This window comes from Hirundo rustica, chromosome 6 (assembly GCF_015227805.2).
Source record: "Hirundo rustica isolate bHirRus1 chromosome 6, bHirRus1.pri.v3, whole genome shotgun sequence".
Taxonomy (NCBI): Eukaryota; Metazoa; Chordata; class Aves; order Passeriformes; family Hirundinidae; genus Hirundo; species Hirundo rustica.
This window is the reverse complement of record NC_053455.1, coordinates 54,104,117-54,130,749: the sequence shown is the minus strand read 5'-3', so window position 1 is coordinate 54,130,749 and position 26,633 is coordinate 54,104,117. Positions and strand designations below refer to the sequence as shown.

The 26,633-nt window shown below is 39.2% G+C and overlaps 1 protein-coding gene across 1 annotated transcript in view; it reads right to left on the bottom strand.

Annotated features, from left to right (window-relative positions):
* The window catches only part of METTL15 (methyltransferase 15, mitochondrial 12S rRNA N4-cytidine), a 92,701-nt gene that overhangs the window by 26,955 nt on the left and 39,113 nt on the right, over nucleotides 1–26,633 (bottom strand). The window lies entirely within an intron of this gene.

Below are 26,633 nucleotides of genomic sequence, written 5' to 3'. Positions count from 1 at the left end.
CTTTCCACTACAATACCTCACAAACTGGGCTTTAAATAATCACTTGTGAATCTTGCATGTCTAGTTTAATCCAATTTCTCATGAAATGGCAAATGTTATGAAAATACAATCTATCTGAAATTAATTTGTGTATTATCACTGTCATATATTGCTCTTCTGTTAAATACTTTGTTCATTCCTGTGACAATGAGAATGCAGGGTGTCTGAATTACATACTCTCTTATAAAGGGTAATATTGTGTATTGAAGAAGATTAATATTCTCAAGCAGATTAATCTAAAAAGCTAGCATTCATGATAAAAGTACCTGTTTGGGGGTGGGAGAGGGGAGAGGGAGGGAAGGAATGAAGGAATGCTGAAAAAACCCCAGGAATTAAAACTAGAGTGAAACTACAACTATTGCCTGTATTATAACACACAAGAACCTTAGCTTATGATTTTAAGAAACTTGCTTATTAGGGATATCCACATTGTAGCTACCTAGATTTTCTCAGGTTGTGACAGCCTAAACAGGAATTCATTTTAAACAGTTACTTCAGAACTTTACAAATCATTACCCTAATTTCCTTTTTTACAAACTGTTCTCCAACAGATCTTTTCTTCAGTTTTTGCATGTGAATAGGAGAACGTCTCCAATCACTATTCAGATATCCAAAAATCGCTGTTCCAAATATTGCCTAAATATCTGCAAGCACTCAGGAAAATGCAGCTAAAATATTTAATTGTAATTTTAAAGTTGGATTAATATTAGGGCGTAATTCTTAAATCTGAGATTTAAAGTTGTTTTTCACCTTTCAGAAGTAGTCAATCTTGTATTCACATTCCCAGTTAGGCACCAGAAGTAACTAGTTAACAGATAGATCCAAAAGGTGCATATTCTAAGAAGCAAAGGCTGTTCATGATCTTCATGAAACTCAGAAGCATAAACAAGTGGTCCCTACACCAGAAAATTTCTTCAAAGAAAATACTGAAAGGATCATTCAGAAAGACAACTGAGTTTTTGATGTGACAAACTTTCTCATGCCATGGCAATGACTACACAGTTCTGAGCGGAGATTCAGACAGATGCAAAACAAATGTGCACATAGGAGTAACCAACAAGACCATTCGCTTTCTGGAAGACTTAATGTCTCCTTCATAAAATTACTAGGCAATTAAATCCTCTCTCCCTCTCTAATTGCCTTCCTGTTTTTCCCAAAGAAACTGGAAACACTTCCTGCAGTTTTCCTTCTAGAATCAAGCATAGGTTTTCTCCTTTTTGTTTCAATGTTCTCCAAATTCCGTCACCTCCTAGTCAGTCTTTCCATTCAAACAACCCCTTCTTTCTCAGGCCTCACAACTACTTTTTTCTATCTGGCATGCTTCAACAATTTTTTCAGTCACTACTCTGCAACAGAAAATGTTTTTCTCCGTTAATTTGGTAAGGACACTAAAACAGGTTGATAAAAGACAGCAGAGCCTCTGATGTGTTGCACCCAGAACAAATATCCAAATTACAGTAGACAGCAGTGAGGGATGTCAAAGATTTCACACATGTGAAATACAAGAACTAGAAAGAGAATATCCAAAAAAAGCAGCCTCTCATGGCTGCTCAAAAAACGATTGTTCACCTGGAAATTATATTATAACTAAATTACACATAAATGTAGATAGCTGATACTTGAAGATCAAGCAGCTTCTATTTACTTGGAAAATTAGGATGTAGCTGCCAAATTTAGATTGCAGCCACAACCTTTTACGCAATATATTAAAGTTTCCCTATTACAATAAAGATCAGAGCCTTAAAGAGAAGCATTTTTTGCAGGAAACTACCTATGATAAAAGTTGACGATATTTTCAGTACTGATATAAAGAACACAAAATCATTAATAAAGTGCAGGAATGGAATAATAACCTTATATAAAAGAGCATTCCCTTCCAAACAAATCTACAGTACACTATAGTAAAGTAACATGTACAAACAAGCATTTTGTAACTTTAGTCAACAGGCAACTCTAAAGTCATGCCTGAATACACAGTGCATATTACCAAGCCCTCAGGAGATCACTGAAAATTACACAGAAGAAAACATATCTGTTGTAGGTTCTGTTTCTAGATACTGGCATTTCTTATTGCCAGAATGCAGTGAACCAACAACCAGGAATCACATCCTATAGCACCCTCTCATGCAGCTGCTCCATCCCACTTTGTATGTAGCGTCTACAAATATGCCCCCTTCAGTGTTGCTTAAGTTTAGCTTTTTGAGGGAAAAGGCACAATCAGAAACCTCTACTGAAATTGCTTTTCTTTGGTTTTTTTGCCAAGCCCACCCCCTCCACATGATTTTACTCCACACCTCCTATATCTCCCCAATTCTCTCTACCTTAAGTCGTTGGCCCCTCTAACATCCTACTGAAGCTCCCAGACTGACCTGAGAGGATGACTCAGCTGTAATTACATTAAATTCTAATAAAGGCTCATGCATTTGACAAAGCAGCCTAGCTTAACCAACCCCTGCCTCTCAAATACATGCGCACAGCAAGCAGGCAAGCCGAGGTGTGGCTCAATAGAATGTTTTGGGAACTCTGAGTGCAATAATTTGTATTTTCATTATGTTGTTTCTGGAAAGCTACATTTAGTAAGTTATAAAAAAGATCTCTTCCCTTATTTCTATCTTGAGAAAGAATCCTAATTGGCTAGACCCAGTCATAAAAATTTAACCATGTTTCTGAAAACACGAGTGCCAAAGGGTAATGCATCGCTAATGGTTGCCAGTGGAATAAATAGCAGTTCTGACGTCAAAACTTTGTTACACTCCAATAACTGGCTCACTTGGGGTTTCAGGTACAGCAAGTTACATGTCAGTTTTAAATAAAGTTATAAAAATAGAACACAGAGTGAACCATATTGCCACTATGCAGCCTGAAACTACATGATTTATGTCTAATAAAATGTTAACAAAGATGACAGAGGGTACGAAAATAGTATTTTCTACCTCATAATATCCTTTTACTTAGATTAGAGAGGGAAAAACAGGGCAGATATAATTTTTCTTTAGTTTCTCAAAACATATGGCCAAAATCAGAGTAAGCAATTTTGAGTGGAAGCGATATTTTAAAAATGCTTATAGCACCCTTACCCAAAAGATAGTATAGTAAAATTCAAGTTGTAAAAATCTGCATTACAATGCACCTCTGAGTCCTGCTTGAATAAACACATTAAGTAGCAAGAAGCTTTCTCTTTCAATTCCTTCTGTAGTGCAATGATTAAACAAATTGTTCTGTAAAAGATGAAACCTTGGGCTGTGCTTATATAACTAATGGCTTAATGGTTCAGTGATTTAGTCACCCAGATGGTGGACAAAACTATGGTGCATGTATGGAGATGAATATTTGAATTTAGGAACTTACTTGAATATATAATGCTTAACACTTGAACTTAAGAACATTAGACATCTTTTCCAACCTAAGAAATCTTACAAACCTCCCTCTACAAAAAAAAATTTTAGATGTGCAAATATGGCTGCATCCATAGGGAAGAGGAAGGACAATACTCTTAAGGTAAGAAGGCTAGAAAGAAGTTTGAAGAAATCAGATTAACTTCAGTGTAGTGTAGGAATAGGGGTAACTGTTATTTTGACCTATAGGCTCTCCAGTGTTTAGTTCAAGAATATTAAGACATTTATACCATTACATACAGCTTCCAAAGCAAAGGAAATTCAAAGAGCTTACAGCACTGCAGATCAAAGATCACATACACGAAATTCCACCCTTATAAAAGGCTGCTGACAGACTTACAAGTTACCTAGACTGTCCAAACTTTGAGCAAGAAAGATTTAAGAATAGAAGAGCCTGTAGACGAACGGGAGTAAACTGTGGCACCAACTGCAACAATCCATATTCGTAATCAAGCTACGTAGGTAGTAGTGTTGGAAATCTATGATGAAAATTTTGGAGTAAAAAAGGAAATTTTGTCACAAGCCTTGTTCAAAAAAACAAGATTTGCCTACATTTAGGGGAATTAAGTCAATTAACCTGAGGGGAGTGTGGGTGTGGTAAAAAGAAAAAAAAAAATATCCCCTTGTTTCATATTCCACAAAGTTTTGACTTTTGAAGGCACTGGCTATCATTACTTAAATGTTTACTAAAGATTTACTCTTATTTGAAAGGATCACAAGGTTTATGAGAGAGACCAGAAGAAACTCTAGTCAGAAACCTTCAGTAGGTCATAGAAATGGACAAGCTCTTCTAGTCCTGAAATATTTGAATATAAGTGCCTTCCTGCTGTAACGGCAATCTCCAGAGTGACTTACGAAGAAGAGGAGAAAAAAAAAAACAACATAATACTGATATCCATTTGAGTGAATGTTCTTGAGCAAAAGCAATGCAGTAACATTTGATAAATTGAATAATCATTGCATTAAATATAAAGAGGAAGGTTTAGGTTCTACATAAAACTACAACAAAAAAAGTCTTTATTTGAATTGGTTCTTTGTATTCCTTAAAAGTAAAAAAAAAAAAAATTATAGCATTAAGTGCAACCAATAATACTTATTTTCACTTGTATAATTTATTTTCTTTGCTCATCAGCATCAACTGCACCACAGGCTCCTGCTGCTTATTGTCCTGGTCAATTTTAAGCCCTTAGGTGACTTGTTAGCAAAACCTTTGGAAATAAAAAGTGACACAAAGGCCCCATAAATCTTTATTAATTAGTAACTCACTCAAACTCCAAACCACCTGCAGTACTTCCTAAAGTTGATTATGGGGCAGAAAGACGTCAGAAAGCCAAAACAATAAGAATATTCTGTTTCTAGTTAAAGGGTGCACATTCTTTTTCATACAAACTTTTATTGAAATTGTCATTCAAGATTAAAACATTCAAAGACCAAAATGCTTGAGATATGTGTTAACCTTACAACAAGTTGTGACTGAGTTGAGCATTGCAGATGAACCTTTTTGACTTAGAGTATGAGCTAAACCGGTAAATTCCAATTCCCTTTTCTCTTAAAACTATTTAATTCTAGAATAAAGTTGAATGTAAGTATCAAATCCCCTCTTGGCTTTGGTAAAAGCACATGCCAAGACCACATGCTGCTTTTAGAGAGGGGCCTCACTTCCCAGTACAACAATGCTTACTAAGAAGCACTGAACCTTGAACCACAACTCTTTTTTTCCAAACATTATCACAGGTAGTAAAGAAACAAAGTTCTAAGATGCCATTCACACCTGTTTTACACAGAAACCTTCCAAAAATCCCCCCAATGATTCAAAGAAAAAATTCCTATAATCTCTTGTTTCAAAAAATTACTTTAACTTATAATAAAGTTGCTTATTATTTACAGTACAAGGGTTTTGTTTTTCATTGGTTTGTTTGGTTGTTTGTTTTTTGTTTTTTTTTTTTTCTTTAAAGGGCATATTTAAACAGCTCCAGGTCAGTCATAATTATTAGAGGGTTTGCTAGCATTTATGCTCACAATACAACCAATATTTTTGAAAGAAATAGAAGCTAAGTCCAACTTCATCTCTAACAAATATAATGCTCTCTGATGGGTTTAAACAAAGCTGTCAGTCACACAACTGATTTAAATTAATCTTAAGAGATCATTTCAGTAATTGATGTGTTATGCAAGTTACATTTCTCCTCTGCGGTATCTTTCAAAGACAAATAAATAAATTACAACTTCTATTTCTCAAAAGCAATTGAAACCTTTCAGTACTAAGTGTATCAGAAACTATATTAATTTTAAAACTTAAAAATGGAATTGAACACTTCATGAAATTAATCAGAAATGGTCTTTCATATGCATTTATTAACAGAGAACCTGCATTCCTACACTGATGCTGGTGAAGGCTCTGGAGCACAGAACTTATCACTCTCTGCAACTGCCTGAAACGAGATTGTAGCAAAGTGGGGGTGGGTTGCTTCTTCGAAGCAGCCAGCAATAGGATGAAAGGAAATTATATCAAGTTATGTCAAGGAAGGTTTTTATTGAATATTAAGAATATTTTCTTCACCAAAAGTGTTGCCAAGCACTGGAACAGGCTGCTTAGGGAGGTGGCATACCATGCCTGGAGGTATTTAAAAGACCTGTCAATGCAGCACTTGAAACATGGTTTAGTGGTTACTTCACTGGAACTTGGCAGTGTTTGATTTAATGCTTGGAATCGACGAACTTAGAAATCTTTTGCAAACTAAATGATTCTATGATTTTAACTGTCTTCGGAGAATCAGTAATCCCTACAGCAAGGAGAAGGGAAAAAAAAAAAAAAAAAAAAGACAATAAATACAGAAGTACATGAAAACTGGATTAAGGCTGTATGTTTGTTTAGGAAGAAATTTCTAGGCCAGTTTAATATAGGACCAGAGGGAACACTTGTAGTAAACTATACAATGTCCATAGCAACAAAAATAAGGAATTGGTAAAAACCTTCTGGTATAAGAAACAAGTATTCCACAAATATTTGACCTCAGGTGTCACAGCTCCTGACACAGCTTCAAACACATTTTGGAGGAATAACAGTGAAGGGTGCATTAACAGATTATTTTTCATGGAACTAATACAAGTATCTAATAATACTTTTTGAATACTGATCCTAGATCTAAGCTACACAGTGTCACTCTGCAATCTAAATCTTTAGGTAAAATTGCCGATGATGGTGATGGCAGCAAAGGAGACAACAAACTAGAAATCACAGGATTCAGATTTACCTGTTTTATGGAACAGGTAAACAGGAGGCTCTTCTGACAAGAGAATAAACTCAGAACAACAGGTCAAATCCCACAAACAATTTTTGCACAGTGCAAGGGAATCCATACCCATTTGAAAACAAAAAGCCACAGCAGCCACAGCAAGATCCCAACTTGGTTGAACAGGAAAATACTGACTATGTCAAAGAGAAGCAGGCCAAGAGGAAGAAACAGGACAAACTGCCAGAGAAATCCTGAACTGGATTGCACTAGGCTGGAATTAAGAATACCTAAATCTGTTTGAAGCAAAAACTGGAAAGGGATTTGCCATGAAGATGTGGAAAACTGTAGAATGGCACAGGTGACCCAGTAATAAATTTCACTTTAAAGACTGAGGTAATAAAAGCCTTTGCCTAAGTATTTGCTGGCAAAATCTGCCCCAAGTGCCCGCTCTCACAGAGTAGGAGGGAAATGTGCTAACACCACACCACAGGAGGATGAAGTGAGATGATCATATGGAGCAGTCGGACACATCCACGGCTATGTGATCAGATGGCACGTACCAGAATGTGTCAAGAGAACTGGCTGATGTTATCAGGAAGCTCCTCCATCAGCTTTCAGGCAACTTCCTGATGACTGTGACTAAGTAAGTGCTATGATAACTTCAAAAAAATGTCAAGAAGGCTTTTCCAGAGAACTACAGGCTGGCAGACCTTCCTTCATCATTACGGAATTTACACATGAAGTCTGTACGAAAACTATTACCCAGCACTTGAAGAGCAAGATGAGAACAGACAACATTGATTTATTTATGGTAAATATGATTCCTGGATCAACCTTATTTATTTCTAAAACAAAGTTTCTGGCTCTGTAGGTAACAGATAAACAGTATAATTAATTTCATTTTAATACAACTTTTGGGTTTTCTCCTCTATTACCTTGGTAGAGGTAATAGAGGAGAAAACATTAGAGCCACAAATAATGTATGTGCAAAAAGCTGGATTTAAGGGATATTGGTGCAATGGATCAATCTGTGACTTGCACCTGAAAGTCTAGCAGGAGAAGACAGCTTCCTTCCAGAGACAAAAACCTGTCCGACCTGCCAGGGGGATCCAATTTTGAGTTGAAAACTCAAAAGCAAGATTCAATAATTAAAAGGTTTACACTGCATCTTGGAATGCAGAATTAATGCATAAACATTTTTATGTACCATAATTTTATTATATATTTATCTATTTCTATTAAATGTGCAACACCGAATAATTCCAGATTGGCATCCAAATACTGACATTTCTTCCTGTAGCAATGAGAGAAACGGGAGAAAAGACATTTTTAGCTCTGCATTTTAGCTCCTGTAGCAATGGGAAAAACAGGGGAGAAAAGACATTTTTAGTTCTGCACACTTCTATTTTTCAATGTTTAATATCTTATTAATTATAATTTAAAATGTAAACATTTTCCTTTTAAAGCAAGAAATTCCCCTGATTATACAATGAAATTCAGTTCTTGCTTTGAGCCATGAAGTCATTGCACAAAAGGAGTATTGAGTTTTAAGTTTTTAAAATTCAATAACATTTTTTATTCACAATTCTTGCTACAATAGATCTGAATTTATAATAAACTAGTATCTCAACTAAAGAGCTATGAAAAAAGACATCAAATTACCGTCAAAAGCTTACAGAGATTTCTTTTTCAGTCCATTTTTTATCTGCAAAATATCCAAGGGAACAGAATTCAAGGTTTCCTTCAGACATAGTTTTGGTGCCCTGTCCATCAAGTATGTGCCCATGCAAAACAAAGAAACAGATGAGATCAAGAAAACCAGTGTCTTCCACGTCTGCTGCTCTATTCTGCTAAATTCCCCATAAACCCATAATAGTCCAAATAGCTGGGAACAGCAAGATGGAAATAAGTAGTAGATATTGTCTACCTCAAGATGAGCAAAGCTTTCAACTCTCTCTCACAATATCCTCATAGGCAAACTTGGGGAGCGTGGACTGGGTGAGCAGACATTTCAGTGTATTAAGGAATGGCTGAACAGCACATCCCAGAGGGTTGTGATCAGTGGCACAGGGTCTAGTTGGAGGCCTGTCACTGGTGGTGTCCCCAGGTGTCCCCAGGGTTCAATACTCGTCCCAGTATTGTTTAATTTATTCATCAATGACTTGAACGAAGGGGCAGATGCCCCCTCAGCAAGTTTGCTGATGACACAAAGATGGGAGAAATGGCCAGTACCCCAGAGTGCTGTGCATCCCTTCAGAGGGACCTCGGCAGGTTGGAGAGATAGACAGAGAACTGTCTCCAATTCAACAAAGGGAAATGCAGGGTCCTGCACCTGGGAATAACCCCATGCACCAGTACAGGCTGACAACTGACCTGCTGGAAAGCAGCTTTGTGGAAAACGAGCTGGGCGTCCTGGTGGACGACAAATTGTCCATGAGCCAGCAGTGGGCAAGAAGGCCAAAAGCATCCTGTGGTGCATTAGAGAGAACATTGCCAGCAGGTCGAGGCTGGTGATCCTGCCCTCTACTCAGCCCTGGTGAGGCACATCTGGAGTGCTGTGCCCTCTTCTGGGCTCCTCAGAACAAGAGAGACAAGGAGCTCCTGGAGCAGATCCAGTGGAGGGTAACAAAGATGCTGAAGGGACTGGAGCATCTCTTATGAGGATGGACTGAGGGAGCCCGGCCTGCTGAGCCTCCAGAAGAGGTGACTGAGAGGGGACCCTGTCCATGTCTGTCAGTATTCCAAGGGAGGTGTCACAGGATGGAGCCAGGCTCTGCTCGGTGATGTCCAGCAATAGGACACAAAGCAATGGGCAGAAACTGATGCACAGCAAGTTCCACCAGAATATGAGTAAGAACTTGGTTCCTGTGCAGGTGACCATGCACTGGAACAGATTGTCCAGCACGGGTGTGGAGTCTCCTCACTGGAGGTATTCAAGAACCATCTGGACACAATCCTGTGCAATGTGTTCTGGAATGACCCTGCTTGAGCAGGGAGGTTAGACAAAACCTACTGTGATGCCTTCCAACCTGACCCATTCTGTGAGAATGACTTGAGAGGTCTCTTCTATTTTTTTCTATACAGCAAATATTACAACCAGCTCAAAGCCTTGTTTTATGACCAGTCATGTGTCTTCTCATTATTACCTGCCATTTTAGCTAGTATTATTGGTAATCTATTTGAATGTTTATAATGAGTTGTTTTGAAGGCAAAAAAGACAAGTATTTTAATTATGTGGGGTTTTTTGGGAAATCTAAATACTTTTCATGGCACAGTATGCTTTCCAAACAGGCAGAAATAAGATAATTTGAACTACATAAGTCATATACCACAACACAAAAATCTTACCTTAAGCATGCTGTAAAATTAAACCTATTTGTGGGGTTTCCCTTCATTCCCATGATAAAGAACACCACACTAGCACTAACCTTTGTATTCAGCCTTTCCTTAGCTGCTGGTATTGATGCATATAATAGATTAACCTTAAGGACATAAATTTCTGCATAAGGAAATGTCACCTTACATACCTAAATTTTGTTACCTTGAAATAAGTTGTCTTCTATACTCTTGAAGCAGTATCCAAGATGGTCAGTTCACTCTGAGTGAAATGAGTTTTGTTGCAGCATAAAGTTTAATAAAGTGACTGTACTGATTATTCAAAATGTGCACACATTTTTGATCCCGCTAGTTGGAAAAGTAACAAACTACACATGCAATTCTGTCATGACACATAATTTTTACTTATCAATAGAAAAATAATTTTAATTATTTATTTTTAGAATATGAAAATGTACTAGCATAATTTCATGTATTATCAGGTTTTAGTGGATGCTAAATGCTAGAAGCTCCTATCTTAATATTGTACTCACTAGGTGCTAACATCCACTTAAAGGCAGACTGTAGAATGGGGTTGAATCCACTTACATGCTGGATGTCACACATCACTCCAGCTTTAGTCTAGACTGTATTGCAAGGAAACAAAATTCATTCTAACACTCAGTGAGGTGAATTAGATTTTTGCATTGTCTTTTGCTGCTAATCACTCTGTTCACTAGGAAGAGCCGGTAGGCATGAAGGACATGAGAAAAAACTACTGCCTTAAACTGACAGAAGATAAAATAATGCAGTACAAGTCATCCAAAAGGGTAGGCAATGACAATGCAGCAGTGGATTACCTGTCCTGACACAGAAAACTTGGGGGCTTTAGCAGCTGGTCTCCAAGCTTTGCAAAGGTACTTCCTAGTTTTTTTCGAGGGTGTAAGATGCTGGTTTTCAGGGGAAAAACTAAAAAAAAAAACCCTTAAAAAAAAAAAAAAAGAAAACCACAGGAAAAGGGGGCTTTCCGCTTTCCCAGAGAAGGCTTGGGGGAAAGGAGTGCTCCTTATCTTCCTCTTTCCTTTCCCAGCCAGGCAGGTGGCATAGATCTTCTTGAATATGAATGCCCAATTTGGATATCATTATCAGAAAGAACTTGATTCTGTAAATTGCAGCAGCCTCTAACTTCTCATGACCACAGTAAGACTGACAGTATAAACAGTATCAATAATACAGATTGTTTGTGCTGTTGAGATATGACACTTGTATTATTTCTTATATATCTGTGTGAATCAAGACCACTTAGAGTCAATATTGGTCTCAAACCCTTGCACCATTCAGTGGTGACAAGGCCACAGGCAACTTCCGTTCCAAGTTACATGTTTTCTCCACTGAGGTTTTACGCAGAAATTCTCTGAAATCTCTCTATCCAAATCTTTGTTTCTTGATCAAGCTAAGTCGATGTATTTTTCAGGCATCCAAATACAAAGCAACAATTAACTGCCTGATTTTCCTTTCAGTCCTTTCAATATTCTGTACAATACTTGGCACAGCTGAGTCACAAAGACTAAAATCAAATTAAAATGCAAATTATGTTTATTATTATGACATGAAAAAACCAGAATTATGTAGTCAAAGTAATTCATTTTTATGGTCTATGTCGCCTATATGCATAATCCTAATGCATCTAAGAATAATAGTATTTGAAGCCAAATGACTCAACCAGAAAAATAATCTGAATTTCTCTGTACATTTTTATATTTCTTAGTTAAGTGTGAAGCTCAGTTCTGATACAAAAATGTGTTTACAAATATTTTCAGTTAGTTACCTGTTTTCCTTTTTATCAAAGCAGAAGAAATAAGATTATGAATCAGAAACTATCAGCTCCTTTTTTTCTTTAATTTAGCCACTTAGTAAATTATATGTTTATCTTAAATATCAACAAGTCTTGACCTCCTCTTAGTAAGTGACAAGCGTCTTTTTGTCTACACACTTATATAATTTTCAGCTTCACAGGAAACTGCTGGTGTCCTCTATCCTCAACAATTATCATCTATCTATTGATAAAATAAACTTTTGTCTGTATTGCTTGATACAAGAAGGAGTATTTTAATATAGTTTATAGCCTCTTGATTTGTGTAGGCATTGATTAATGCCTTCTATTGTAAATGTGAACAAAAATAAGCTAAATATACAGCCTGGTAGAAAACTTGCTAAGGAATATGAAAATACTATCTTCTTATCAACACAAAAAGAGCAGTAGAGAACCAGCTACCAGGTACAAAAATCTGATTAGAAATTATTATCTTCCCCTCCTCCTTCTCATTCAAAGGAGTTTTGCTATTATGAAAAACTAAATTTTAGAAAATGTGAAAGCAGTACTGTATCAGTATCCTTTGTGAAACAATGATTATTTTTATAAAAATCAAACTGTAAACTCTTGTTACTGTAAAGAAAATAAACCCAAAATTCAACTGTTTATCTGCAAAAAAAAGCTTTAACTGTTTATAAAAGGTATTTCTAAATATTTTTGAAACATACATATAAAATATTAATAATTAGAATTTAGTTCTACAGTCTTTTACATGTATTTTAGTAATGAGATGGTTACAAAAGCAATATAAAAGTCCTTAAGTCATCTAATCACCTATAAGAAGAACCTGTAAGTTTCTTATCAAAAGCAAGAAGAAGGAAAATTGGCTGAAAGAAAAAGCTGATGTCTCCTTTACAGATCAAAAAAGTTCAAAGATTATTTCAGCATGATAATTATTTACGTGATGGGTATTGAAAACATTTTTTCCTTCTAGTAAAAGAATCTACAACCCAAATTAAGCTTCAAAGAACTATTCTTAGAAATACTCTTAGTTTAAAAGCTATAGCAGTAAACTTTAAAGAAATTCTGAGCACTTTTATACCACACTGATATAGATAAATTAAAAAAAGAGTAAGAATATAATTAACATGTCTGTAACTACCACTAATTAAAGTAACACTTTGTCACCGAGACACACAAAGCAATCACACGCAGACAAGAGATTTTTGCAGAGTTTATTCTGATCCAGCCTCAGTGGCCAGACCAATTGTCAGTTACAATTGTTTTCAGGTTAGAAATATGCAAACAAAGGACAGAGAATGAAAAACAAAGGATTTGTTTATGTTACATCTGTGGGAAAAAGGTAGAACTGCTCTTAATATTGTACAATAACTAAAAAGATCTGACTCCATTTAGGAAAATCAAAAGGCTCCAAAAAACCAGGGTAACAACACTTGATATTGCATACCGTGAAGTTGAGCTAACAGGTCCTTAAAAATAAATTAAGGATATGGGCATTTGTATTAAAAAGGAATTCAAATCACCCACGTTCAGCTCCATCTCCTTAACCAAAACATAGAGGGGTTCACATCTGTTTGATGGAAGAAAACCAACATTCTAGTGAGTGTTTCTTTGTTTCTTGATCAACATCTGTGGTCTAAAAGGTGCAGCTTCTCCAGCCAGAAAGGAATTAAACTGCTTAACCTATACTTCCATTGTCTAAGGATATCTAAAGTTATCTAAGATAATTCAGATACAGGAGAAGTTGGCTCACACTGATATGTCTGAAGCGTGAGGATGGACTAGATGATATCCTAAGATCTCTTCCTATGGGAATGTTTTTGATACTGGGAATGGTACTCCCCCTGTTTAGTGTTCCAAACCACGCACTGCTTGCTTACTTCCCTTTCTGCCATCTCCTCTCCCTGCATTGGGATGGAAAGGAGAACTGGAGGCACAAAAGATAAAGATCAGAGGTTGAGATAAGAACAATTTACTGGACACAGCAAATGAAATAAGTAAACAAGCAGTAATGGCAGCAATATTAATAACAGAAAGTACAAGAGAGGTGAACAATTCACACAAAGGTACTCACCACACGGAACTCGACGCTATCCTGACCACCCATCCATGCCCAGCACAACTGCAGAAGACTCCTTCCCCCTTCATCCCCCTGCCCATGATGTGGAGTGGTACAGAAAAACAGCTATGCCCCTCCTGACTACTGCAAAAGTTAACCATCCTGGCTGGAACCAAGATATACTGTAAGACTGCCTAAACCAAAACTAAATTCAAAACTGATAAATATCAGTTTATCCACAAAACCCTAATTTTCACTTAATATAAAATTATTATCTCTTCTTAGATTTTCCTGCTAAAATAATATGATTAGGCAGCTTATTCACAAGCACTCGGATCAAAATTACATCACTTTGTTTTCCTAAACCAGTAACTTGTAAAAGGGATGTCCTGACTCATTTGACTGTAAATTATATTAAATCTAGCACTGACCTATGGGACATTATGTATGAAAACAAAGCTCCAGTTTTATGGCATGATATAACTATCAGATAATTTTGTCAAAATTATATATATATATATATATATATATATATATATATACACACCATTAAAAAGATTAACAGAACTTTGTAAAAACAATGAATCTTGAAGAACTGATTAGTATTTAATCATTGTCCAAATGTATCTACTGCTATAGAAAAGCTTTACTGGGAATGTCAGCATAACCACACACCTGGAAACTAACACCATTGTGTATATAAAGGCAGTATTCCAGCACAGTGATGCTTTATTACTTCTAGATGTAAATAGTGCTGTTACAACCCACCAATGAGATGGGGTAATTAAAGTTCTTGTTAAAACCTTAGGTGGTTCTAACTTAGGTTAAAATCCTGGGGTGGACGAGAGGGAAATTACACTGAATGACTGTTTTTATATATATATGGGGTGTGGGGGTGTGTGTGTGTGTGCAGGTTGCAATGGAAAGTAGGTATGGGAGGGGGAGGAAGGGAGGGGGAAGGAAGGAAAAATTTAGAAGGACCTCCCCTGGGGGGTAGTTTTAACACTGTGGATCATGAACAGTCCTCTGATGGAACTCCACAGAAATGAGTCTGGAGGTGTTTTGGTGGCCCCAGATGCCATCTGTCCCATAGCTTGGGGTGACCTTGGTTGACTGGTGATATGAGCAGTTGCTTCCTTTCTCAGTTTGCCACAGAGGGAATCTTTGTCTGGATGGGTTAACCAGGATGTGCTAACCAGATCTCACCTCCACCAGGCCTGGAATGAACACCTTCCTATCACACGTTTCTCCCTTCTGTACTTATCTCCTGTGATTATCTCCTGCAGTTCCTTCTGTGGTGGCTTTTCTTATAGCAAGTTCTTTTTGTGGCTTTGACAGTGTTTGAGACAGGCAACAGTACTCTTTAAGTTCTTATAAGAGCAAATGAGGACTTGTCTATTATGCCACCGGTATATGAAGTGTAAACTCAATTAATATTGGAAATGGTCCGTAGTCCTCTCAACACAAAGTGGTAGAAACACTTTCTGAACTTGAACTTACTCGAATATGTCTACATGTAAAAATTTTGCAGCCTATACAATGAATCAAAATCCATTACATCTGCAATGAAAATAAAATTAAGAATTGCACATAGAAATTATTTAACTACAGTTTCAAGTGATGTCATGTTGTAGTGAAATTTATGTAATTTTGCTATGTAAGAGAATCCCAATACTCACAGAACTAGTATCACTAATTCTGTGATACTCAAATCACAGAATTAGTTAGGTTGGAAAAAACCTCTTAGATCGAGTCCAACCATTAGCTCAGCACTGCCAAGTCCACCACTAAACCATGTGCAACGTCTACATAGCCTTTAAATCCATTCAAGCATAATGAGTCCACCACCTCCTTGGGCAGCCTATTCCAGTGTTTGACAGCCCTTTTCATAACAAAATTTTTCCTAATATCCAATCTAAACCTTTCCTGGTGCAACTTGAGGCTGTTTCCACTTGTCCTATGGTTATTACCTGGGAAAAGAGACTAGCACTCAGCTGTCTGCAACCTCCTTTCAGATAGTTGTAGAAAGCAGTAAGGTCCTCTCTGAGTCTCCTTTTCTCCAGGCCAAACATCCTCATCTCCCTCAGCCACTTCTCATCAGACTTTCTCTCTAGGTCCATCCCCAGCTCCATTCCCTTCTCTGGACATAATTCATCACTTCAATGTCTTTCTTGTAGTGAGGGGCTCAAAACGGTATTAAGGTGCAGCTTTATCAGGGCTGAGTACAGGGAGGCAATCATTTTACTGGTCCTGCTGGCTACACAATTTCTGATAGGAGCCAGGATGCCGTTGGCCTCCGAGGCCATCTGGGCACACACTGGTTCATGTTCAGTGCTGTTGACCAGCACCCACCCCTAGGTCCTTTTCTGCAGGGAAGTTTCCACACTGCCCCCAGTCTGTAGCACTGCAGCAAGTGGTTGTGACCCAAATAATTCATTTTGTTGACCTTCATACAACTGTGCCTGGCCCAGCAACCCACTCTGTCCAAATCCCTCTGTAGAATCTTCCTACTCTCCAGCAAATCAACACTCCCACCCATTAACCCAACTTTGTGTTGTCTGCTAACTGACTGAGAGTGCCCTCAACTCCCTTGTCTAGATCATCTATAAAGATATTAAAAGGCCCAAAGACTGAGCCATGGGGAACACAAGTTGTAACCAGGCACTGTTAATCTAACTTTAGTCACCACCACACCCTGGGTTCAGCCATCCAGCCAGTTTTTACCCAGACAACTTTACCCATACACCTGTGCAAGCCGTGAGCAGCGAATTCCCCAGGAGAATTCTGTGGGAACAATGTCAAAGGCTTACTAAAGTCCCGATAAACAACATGCATAGCCTTTCCCTTGACAAAGTTTTAAGAAAGCACTAAAGGGACAAGATGTCCAACAAAGAGTGAATAGAGCCAGTTGTCTTGTACATGTTTTCTGTGTCAGGGCAATTTTGAATGTTATGTTTTGATACAGAAATATGTTTGGCTTTCCCAATCAAATCTTTTGGGAAACAAAATAAATGTCAGTAAATAAATATTTTAATATTAATGGCATTTGAGTGTCTTTTTACTACTCTCAATTGAATTTTTCCACTTCATATTTAAGGTAAGTCACTTATCTTTGTTGCCTGCATTTGAGAGACAGACATATGTTGACATACATGGAAAATTCTTTAGAAATAACCCTACAGGTAACTAATTAAGTATACTTATATGTAGTCAAGGCAGCATTACAATGAATATGCCTTGATTACACATTAATTGTATTTCTCATGCACTACAGTTAAAAGTTAAATAAAAATAATATATAGCAAGAAAAGCACCAATGTATAATACTCAGCTGCATTTCATAAGCACAAAAAAAAACTTATCAAAACTGAAACAAAAAAGAAAGCTCTGTTTTTTCTAGAACTGTGAAAAAAATCTATTTTACCCAGAGCATTCTATGCACAGCTGATCTATCATATTTTGTCTGCAAACTTTGTGTAACTCTGAAAGCAAAATCCACAAGCATCCTCACACTTCAAAATCACTTTAAAGCTATATTAAAATTGTATTTAAACTGTATGAGGAATTTTATACTATTTCTCCATACTTTGGGGGCACAATTTCTTATTCTGCTCAGGGAATTACAAAGCACATATTTTTTCCTCTACATTGGCTTTGCATGAGTTTCTTGTACTTAAAAACTTTCCGTGATATTGGTTAATTGCCAGATTTCAGCCACTTCTCTAGCCTCTTCCTTTCAGTGGGCGTGAAAGGGTTTACTTGTAATATATATTGCTACTGAATGAATTTTATCTTGCTATCCTGGATTCTCAGCAGCAATTCCCAAGTTAGTGGCTTCCCCAGAAAGCACGTCAAAGGATTCCCACCCACACACTGAATATCTAACAGACCCTGACCCATTTTCTCCTTATTAAAGCAGCATTACATATTTTAAAAAATAAAAATCATAAACAGCAACACTAAATGAATGTGAGAGTTGCAGTTGGAACTCTACCCTCTTCAGATTTAAGTTCTGACAAAGTCGCTATCAAAAAATAGAGACACATTTAAAATACACACATCAAATATATTTTTCCTCAGTTTTCTACTCCAGTGACTTATTACTCCAGCTATCCTTCAGTTAAATATATGGAAGATTTCATTTATAAGTTCTGAATATGGAAAAATACCTTAATTTAGCCATATTTATCTCCTCTTGCTACAGTATCTTTGGGCATATTTCACAGAATTGTTAGGGTTAGAGGACCTCTGGAGATCATCCAGTCCAACTGCCCTGCCAAGACAGGGTCACCTGAAGCAGGTGTCAGAGGAACTCATCCATGCATATTTTCAATGTCACCAGAGGGAGACTCTATGACTTCCCTGGGCAGCCTGCTGCAGTGCCCTGCCACCCTTAACATAAAGAAGTTCTTCCTCATGTTGAGGTGGAACTTTTTGTGGTTTAGTTTGTGTTTTAGTTTATGGCCATTGCTCCTTGTCTGGTCACTGGGCACCACTGAAAAATCTGGCACCACTCTCTTGACACCTGCATATTTATATGCATTGATGAGATCACCTCTCAGTCTTAGACTTGACAGGCCCAGCTACCACAGTCTTTCCTCATAACAAATGCTCCAGACCCCTCATCACCTTTGTGGCCAGACGGATGAACCCACTGGTCCCTCTCCAGCAGCTCCCTGTCTTCCTTGAACGGGGGAGACCACAAGGGAATGCAACACTCCAAGTGTGGTCTCAGCAGGGCTGAGTAGAGGGGTATGGATCACCTCCCTTAACCTGCTGGGCACACTTCCTTAAGCACCCCAGGATACCATTGGCCCTCCTGATTGCAAGGATGCCCTGCTGGCTCATGGTCAACCTGTCATCCACCAAAACTCCCAGGTCCTTCTCAGCAGAGCTTCTCCCCAGCAGATCAACCCCCAGCCTGTCCTGGTGCTTGGAGTAATTCCTCCCCAGGTGCAGGACCCTACACTTGCCTTTGTTGAACCTCATCAGGCTTTGCCCAACTCTGCAGCCTATCAAGGTCCCCCTGAATGGGAACACAGCCTTCAGGTGTATCAGCCATTCCCCCTGCCCAGGTTAGTACCGTCAGCAAACTTGCTTAGGGTGCACTCTATCCCTTCATCCAGGCTGTTGATAAACAGGCTGACTGGACCCAGAATTGATCCCTGGGGAATGCTCCTGAGCACAGGCCTCCAACTGGATTCTACTCCACTGATTGTAACCCACTGAGCTCTGCCCTTCAGCCAGGTCTTCATCTGCCTCACTGTACATTCCTCTAACCCATATTTCCTGAGCTTACCGATGAGGATGTCATGGGAGAGTGTCAAAAGCCTTGCTGTAGTCGAGGCAGACAACATCACTGCTCTCCCCTCACTGATCCATCCTGTCATGCCATCATAAAAGGCTATCAGATTGGTCAAGCATGATTTTCCCTTGGTGAATCCATGCTTACTAATCCGGATGAACCTCTTTTCTTCTGCATGATTTGTGATGGCCTCAAGAATGATCTGATCACCTTTCCAGAGAGTTTCCCAAATTCTCCTTTTTGCCCTTTTGGAATCTGGGAGTAACATTGTCTTTTCTCCAGTCAACTAGGCATGTCTCCCATTCTCCACGTTCAAAGATGATGGAGAATGGTAGAGCAACAACATCTGCCCGCTCCCTCTTCACCCAGTGCATTCCATCAGGGCACATGGATTTATGGGTGTTAAGTTAGTCTAACTTGTCTCTAACCTAATCCTCTACAACCAAGGGGAAGTTTTCCTTTCTCTGGCCTTTCTCTCTTACCTATGAGGTTTGGGATTCCTGAGGGACATTGTCAGCAGTAAAAACTAAGGCATGGAAGACATTCAGTACTTCCGCCTTTTCTGTGTCTTGTTAAACCCATCTGATTCTGCAGTGGCCTCCCATTTTCCCTGATTTTCATTTTCCTCCTGATGTATTTGTAAAAGAACTTCTTCTTGTCCTTGAAATCACTTGCCTGATTCCATTCCAGCTGGGCCTTGTCCTTCCTTGTCTCATTTATGCAAACCCTAATGGTGTTTCTATAGTCCTCCTATGTGGCCTGTCCCTTTTCCACATTCCATACATTTCTCTCTTTTGTTTGAGATTTTACTACTCCCTGCTCATCCATGCAGCTCTCCTGCCCCTTTTGCTTGATTTCTTGATCATGGGGGTGCACAGGTCTTGAGCTTGCCATCTTCAACTTGCCATCGAGCAGGGCCCCTACGTCCATTTCCGCAGGGCTGCTCTCCAGCCTCTCATCCTGCACTCTGTACACATTCCAGGGTTGCCCTGTCCCAGCTGCAGAATCCACCAATAAAATGTTACAACCCGACCCTGAAGGTGAGGGAAATTCATGTTCTTCTTAATAAATGCTCACAAATCTATGGGACCAGAGGGGATCCACCCTAGGCTGATAAGGGAGCTGGCATATGAGCTTGTGAAGCCACTCCCATCATTTGTCATCAGTCCTAGCTCACTGGGGAGGTCCCAGACGACTGGGAGTTGGCCAATGTGATGCCCATCCGCAAGAAGGGCCGGAAGGAAGATCTGGGAAACTATAGGCTTATCAGTCTGACCTCAATGCTTGGCAAGATAATGGAACAGATCATCTTGAGTGCCATCACACAGCACCTACAGGACAGCCAAGGGATCAGGACCAGCCAGCATGGGTTTTGGAGGGGTAGGTCATGTTTGACCAACCTGGTCTCCTTTTATGACCAGGTGCCCTGGCTGGTAGATGCAGGAAAGGCTGTGGGTGTTGTCTACCTGGACTTCAGCAAAGCCTTTGACACTGTCTCCCACAGCATACTCCTGGAAAAGTCCATGGCTTGGACAGGAGCACTCTTTGCTGGTTTAAGAGCCAGCTGAACAGCCAGGCCCAGAGAGAGGTGGTGAACGGTGCTGCATTCAGCTGGTGGCCAGTCACCAGTGGTGTCCCCCAGGGATCAGTGTTGGGCCCAGTCCTGTTTAAGATCTTTATTGATGATCTGGATGATGACATTGAGTCCACCATCAGTAATTTTGCAGATGTCACCAAGCTGGGAAGGAGTGCCAATCTGCTGGAAGGTAGGAGGGCTCCATAAAGGGACCTGGACAGGCTGGATGGATAGGCCAAGCCCAACAACTTGAAATTTAACAAGTCCAAGTGCTGCATTCTGCACTTTGGCCGCAACAACCAGTGCTACAGGCTGAGGACTGAGTGGCTAGACAGAGCCCAAGCAGAAAGAGACCTGGGGGTACTGGTCGACAGCTGACTGAACATGAGCCAGCAGTGTTCCCTGGGGGCCAAGAAGGCCAGAGGCATCCTGGCCTGTATCAGGAATGGTGTGGCCAGCAGGAGCAGGGGGGTCATTCTTCCCCTGGCACTGGTGAGGCTGCACCTTGAGTGCTGTGTTCAGTTCTAGGCCCCTCAGTTTAGGAAGTTTAGGAAAGATGCTGGGATGCAGGAGAGAAGGGCAACAAGGCTGGTGAAGGATCTGGAACACAAACCCTATGAAGAGTAGCTCAGTTGTTTAGCCTGGAGAAAAGGAGGCTCAGGGATGACCTTATCATTCTCTACAACTCACTGAAAGGAGGTTGTATCAGGTGGGGGTCGATCGCTTCTCCCAGGCAACCACTGACAGAATGAGAGGACAAAGTCTGAAGCTATGCCAAGGGAAGTTTAGACCAGACATTAGGAAAAGATTCTTCACTGAAAGAGTGATTGGGCACTGGAATGGGCTGCCCAGGGAGGTGGTGGAGTCACCAGTCCTGGAGGTGTTTAAAAAAAGACTGGATGTGGCACTCAGTGTCACGGTTTAGTTAATAAGGTGAGGCTGGGTCACAGGTTGGAATTGATGATCTCAAAGGTCTTTTCCAACCTCATTAATTCTGTGTTTCTGTGATCCTTTGGGCTGGATTAGAGTGAAATGACATTGCATGAGCAGTTTATATACATATATACATATATATATATAGTGTATTTTGTAAGAATTTGGCTGCAGTCAAAAGGAGGTATGTAGCCGTTTCAGTTATTACTATCTACAATAATATAAAAGCATAAAAATAACACTTTAAAAATGTACAAGGGAAAGAAACAGAGAAAAATATCACCACTCATGGTGGTGATCCAGCAACAAGACTTGATTATTCCAATTTTGATGTCCATTAGTCGATGTAAAAGCTAATTGTGTACAGGAGGACATTGCCATGATAAAAACCAGTATTTGGCCTTGCAGGATCTGCTTCTTATTGCCCTCTTCCCTAATCTGGCTCACAACCCAGATTCTTGATGAACAAAGCTGGGTTTGTCATGGTCATCCTCTCATGATCATGACCTCTGCACCTGGTCTGTTACTACGCACATCGTCAGCAAAGCACCTACTGCCTCCACAAACGACCAGTTGTTTAAACTCATTGTGATAGTTTTGCACGGAAGTGGTTTTTTTCAAGGAAGTTATAGCAAAACCAATCAATGACTAAGTTTGAAGATTGACATCTGGTGTAGCCACTAGAAAGATGACACACCTCTGTGAAAACACAGGTAAAAAATCAGAGAACTCCCAGGAAAAATCCTTTTTATTGTTCATCCTGCCTTGGAAGAGGTAAGAGGCCCCAGCTCCCTCCCTGCCATGGGGGGCCAGCCAGCTGGGCCCTGCCCAGGACCAGGGCCATTCCCAGGCAGCTTGCCGGGCCCCAGCTCGGGGCTGGGGCTGATGACAGCCGGGCAGGGGGAGGGGAGGAGAGTATGCCCCATCTCGGCTGGGTTGGGCCTGAGCGGCTGCTAACATCTGCCACTACGCCATGCCACACCCAACGCGGCCCTGAGAGGCCTAGCCAGGCCAGGCCAGGCGGCCCCTGCCGGAAACCAGGCCCCTTCCCTTCCCCGCCCCAGCATGGGGTTCTCTAGAACTCTTCACCACAGACAGCTCTGGCCACTGCTACCAAGTCATCCGACTTGGGAAGGGGGGCCCAGCCATGCGGAGTGGACCTGCAGCTGGAGTTGGGTGTGGCTGGCATCCCCAGGATCCTGGCATGGCCTGATTTTACCACCTTTGGCCACTGCCCGAAAGAATCATCATGCCTTCTGCAGGCTGTTAACTCTTTCCTTGCACAGGTGAAACCTGCACTAACCTTTCTCTGAGTGAGAGAAAAGCCAGAGTGGGACATGTAAAGAGAAAACATGAAGGCATCAAAGTCAGTAAAGGAAGAGTTACCTCTTATATGGAAGAGATGAGAAGATGCCTTGGTTTTAGGCTGAAAGTCTTTTGTTAGCTATGGTAATAGACTGTAATATGCTAGAATATCTCTTTAAATCATGGAAAAAATACGCATTGGGGAGATGATGAGAGTATTTAAATTGTAGGTATAAACAAAGGCATTTGTGATGGACTAAGTAGCTGTGATCTTATGAGAAGCTCAAACAGAGAGAAAGAGAGATGAGATGAAAATTAAGATCTGTCCCTACAAAGAGAAAAGATCTCTGTTCTTGGAGATGGAGAAAAACCTTTGCTTTTGGAATCATTAATCTTTAAAATTATACCCCATGAGTATGCATTATCCATATTGCAGCAATGGGAAGGCTGTGATATGGGAGAGACTCCACAAATGCAGATTCCTGGGAAGCTATTTTTGTGAGAGTTAAAAGCCACAAGTGGACAGTTCTTTCTTATGGAAAGTTCCATGGCAGACTAAAAGAGACTTCTCTCTCTAAATGAACTGATTAAAGACTATTTTATAAGTGCTAAACTGACCTAGAGTTGCCAATTTTGTCTCTATATTTTGTCTTTGAGAAGGGAAAGGGAACTTAGGGTGAGAGGGGAAGTGTTTTGAAGGCTTTATTCTGATTCTTATTAATTTTTTTCTCTCTTGCAGTTTTGTTAATAAACCTGTCTTTATTCCCTTCTTAGTTCTGAGCCTGCTTTGCTTCTCTCCTAATCCTACCTCACAGCAGAAAGAGTAAATAATTCTAGTAGGCCCTCAAACCACTACACTAATTTAGGAAAACAGAAATTGGTGAACATGAAACCACTACACTCATTCACCACTAACATTTTAGTCTCACACTACCCTTGTTAAATTCCATATAATTGGCGATTCCCTAGCCCTCTTATGTGTCCAGGTTTCCCTGCAGGGCCTCTCTGCCTTCCAGGGAATCGGCAGCTCCTTCCAATTTTGCATCATCTGCAAACTTATTTAGTATCCTGTCAAGTCCTGCACCCAAGCCCTTTACCAAGACACTGAAGACCACAGGGCCAAAGATGGAGCCATGTGGAATCACTCTACTGACATTCACCAGCCTGATGTCACCCTATTCAGTATAGATTCTTGTGCCCAACCTGTGAGCCTATTGGTCACCCATTGCATGATGAGTTTATCCAGCTGTGGGATGGGCATTTTGTCCAGAAGAATATGGTGAGAGACAGTATAAAAAACTTTACTGAAATCCAAAATGATTACAACAAAGAAAGCCACATAGTGAATAACAATTGGAACTATATGCTTTTACTAAGATTATTGTCATCTAACCAGAATAGGCAGTAACAATTAACACACTTAGTATTCTGGTTGAAGTAGGAAAAAAAACAGCAACAGAAAATTCAGCTGAAGTATGACTTTAAGTTTGCCCATTGCATTTACAGTTTCAGACAGTGGGAACCAGATTTTACTGGTTATGGTTACACAACAGCCTCTTCCCCAACTTTGTGCTGCCACCTCCAAAGCAAATGAACCACTTCAGCAAGTCAAATAACCTCTCCCTAAATAGCAATGCTAAATAGAAGAAGTGAAAAAAAGCTTAGAACAGAAAAAAGTGGAGGATGTTTATACTTCAGTGCTGCAGTTATTCAGTGAGGTACATCTAAGGCTGTGCTTCTTACAGAAGGGATGGCCCTACATTTCTCTTGGACTGCAACTGCATGCTGCCATTGCCATTTTTAAGACAGCACAACTATTTCTGTGGCTTCCTGGTGAGCCAGGCAACTATTTAATCTGAGAATAGACCCGACCAGATACAGATGTCAAGCGGATGAATTCCCTGAGCTTTTGATGTCCACATGGATTTGAACTTAAAGATTTCTTTCTAATACAGTGCAGAAAATAGACAATAAAATCCCATAATGTTAGACCAGCCACCTTTTAATGAATACCGAAAAAAAATCCATTTATAAAAGCTCCATATTTCAGAAGTAAATCCCTTACACTCAACTAATTTGAAAGCAAACACTAGCTTTACCTGTTTATAAATTACATCCTTATACCTCCTTTCTCCTTTTAATTTGACAATGGTTTATGCAACTGTCTTCCCAGGGAAAGCAGATTATTAATTAGCACATATAGAACTTTCTTATGCCATAAATTTTAACACAAACTATTATAAGAAAAGATAATATTTACCTTATGAAAAAGATCTCACCTGTTCTTTCTAATAGGAAAGACAGAAAATGAGGGAAAACACCAGAGCAAATAAGAATATTGTATCCTACAATACATATTCAGGTGACGTGCAGTCATCTTTCAATGATTAAGACTTTTCACTAACACTATGTTATTTAAGAATCCACTTCATACTAAGGATAACTTGCCTTCATAAAGGTAGACACTACCATCAAAAGTAAGAACTAGGTGACCTCCTTCATCTATTAAACCATAATAACTTACATCAATTGCTATACACAGTTCATCTTTTCTAAGCAAGCAGAAAATTACCGATGTCAATTATTGGCAGAAAAGCAACCGATACTTGTAAAATCTCTTGAGCTATCCAATAATGTATCTGATAAATAAACTTTTCACATCCAGGTTTGCATAGGATACTTTCAGATAAACTTTTATTGAGTCTGAGGACTGTTCGTTGTTGTTTTACGTTGTGTGAATGTTTCAAAAAGACTGGATTTTTTCTATGACACAAAGAACAGAAGACTTTACAACTCCCATGACATTTGGCAGAACATGTTTGCAGGCTTAGTTTAAAAGAAAATGGACTTTCCTTGACAATATTCTCCACAACATTCTGTCAAAAAGAGCATTCTCGGGAGAAGTAAAAGTGGAGAGAGGAATTCCACAAATGTGTAAGTATACACTGCATGTCAGTTCAGCCCAAAAAGAACTGAAAATTTAGATAAATATATGTAAGTGGTCTTATAGAGTAGGATGGCTAGAAACTTTGCTGTGTTGTCTTTACACACGCTTGCGTTTCTCGCATTGGGTCTCTGTCAAACATATTCGAAGAAAGGAATGCACAGTTTAGCCTTTTATCTTAGAAAAGTTGAAGAACACCTTCTGCATTGCTTAAATATTACTGCTGCCTTAGAACATTTTATGTGGGAAAACATGACTAAACAACCAGGCAGTTTTTTATCCGCCTCTTCCAGAATTCTTCTTACTGGAAATATTGCTTTTCTTCATGTTAAAGCTCTTTTGAAATAATGTTTTCAACCTGACAGTAAGTATTCTCTCTTTACTACTTTACCTAAATTTCTTAAGTCTTGATTACTTCATATTATTTAACTTTGTATATACAATTTTTTACTTCTTGGTCAGATCTGAAATTTGACTTTCTGAAAAGCTTGTATTCAACTCTCTATATTGTACACTTTTGTACAAATGCACTGATGTTCTGACTGGGTTCTTGAATTAAATGAAGGAACAAGAACTTTGCATCACTAAAAAAGATGTAAAAATTTTCACTTAGCAAATTCAGCACTCTTATTTAAAAAGAAAATTGAAGCATAAGCTATACACAGAAATTGTAGCTTATTAAATTGTTCAGT